Here is a 1459-nt window from a genome sequence, read left to right as displayed (position 1 = left end):
CGGAATCCGGATCCGATCATCACCAAACTTTGTTGTTTGATAGAACATTTGACTATGTTACACCCTAATTTTTTTCAAGCCTTTCTGCCTTGTTTTTGTGGAGTTAGAAACTAGAATGTCAAAATTCCCCCTATCCCGCAATGGTGAAGAATCATTAAAAAAATTCCTGGATCCGGATCGTGATTCGGATCACCACTAAAATGTAATCACTTGTTCCTCTTGTCATTTCCAACCACTCCACAAAATTTCATCAAAATCCATTGAAAACAAACAAACAAACAAACAAACTCGACCGAAAACATAACCTCCTTGGCGGAGGTAAAAATACATGTCACCCACGGGATTTGAAACAAGGCCTTCCAAAAGCTCTGATTGCAGTCAGAAACTTTACCAAGCGAACTACCATTGCTGTCCTGTAAAATGTGCTGAACAGTCCCTTATATCAGGAAGCACATGGACGTATTAAAAAAAGATGCACCATATACAAACATCACATTGCATTAAATCCCTCTTATCGGGTAATACAAATATGATTCATCTGTTCCTCTGTAGACACATGCTCACTGATGTACAGTCATGAACTCACATGAATGAGAAGCAGTTCGCTCGTCTCATTCATGTCCACATCTGCTGGCGTGTGTCCTGTCGGCCCGTGCGTGTCTTGCCGACACGCTTGTGGACGGTGAGCTGCAGGACACCGCGTCATGTAAGAAAGAGCTCACGTGGGTGATGTCAGATCGCCTGATGCGTGTTATGATCTGATGGTCCATTTCAACCTTGGGGGCAGCCTGTCCATGTGCGCACAGTGCGCAAACACACTCGCTTACTGCAGCCTGTCGCAACAGTGATATATGTTTTTATTTTTGGGCACTTGATGACAGAAAACAGATACATGCACATTGTCAGTTGTTAGTCCATGTCCCTCCAAACACAGTACTGTCCAGCTGGGATGTCCAGAATGACACATCTTCACAGCTGCTTCTGTCGGCCAAACCTCCTGTCAGTTCAGCACACACACCAAAGTCACACTCGTGGGGTACTTAGACAAATTTCACTGTGAGTACAACAGTGATTGTCTGCAGACTGTTGTCGTGCCACGAGTGCGAATGTCCACACATTTTCTAAGTGACGTGCGAGCGGTGTTAGATGTTCATGTGTGTGCCACCTGCCATGAGAAGGTTCAATGGGCTCGCACAGTGTGCTCTGTCTTTCAGCCGCTGGTGTGCGTAAATAATTGTAGCAATAGGTGAACGAGGCGTTGGAACAAGCTACGAAATGACACGGTTTGCATACGATCCCTGCTTCATGTGCACTTAATGTGCAATTTGACCAAATTTGCACTATGTGTGAAGGGGCCCTTAGCATCATCATGACAGTTTTGCATCCTTCCAGGAGTGTATTTTCATCCATAGAGACATGGCGTATCATGGCAAAGGTAAACCAAGCCTACCCTCTCCCT

Source organism: Thalassophryne amazonica, chromosome 1 (genome assembly GCF_902500255.1).
Source record: "Thalassophryne amazonica chromosome 1, fThaAma1.1, whole genome shotgun sequence".
Taxonomy (NCBI): Eukaryota; Metazoa; Chordata; class Actinopteri; order Batrachoidiformes; family Batrachoididae; genus Thalassophryne; species Thalassophryne amazonica.
The sequence above is the reverse complement of the archived record's forward strand: the minus strand, read 5'-3'. Positions refer to the sequence as shown.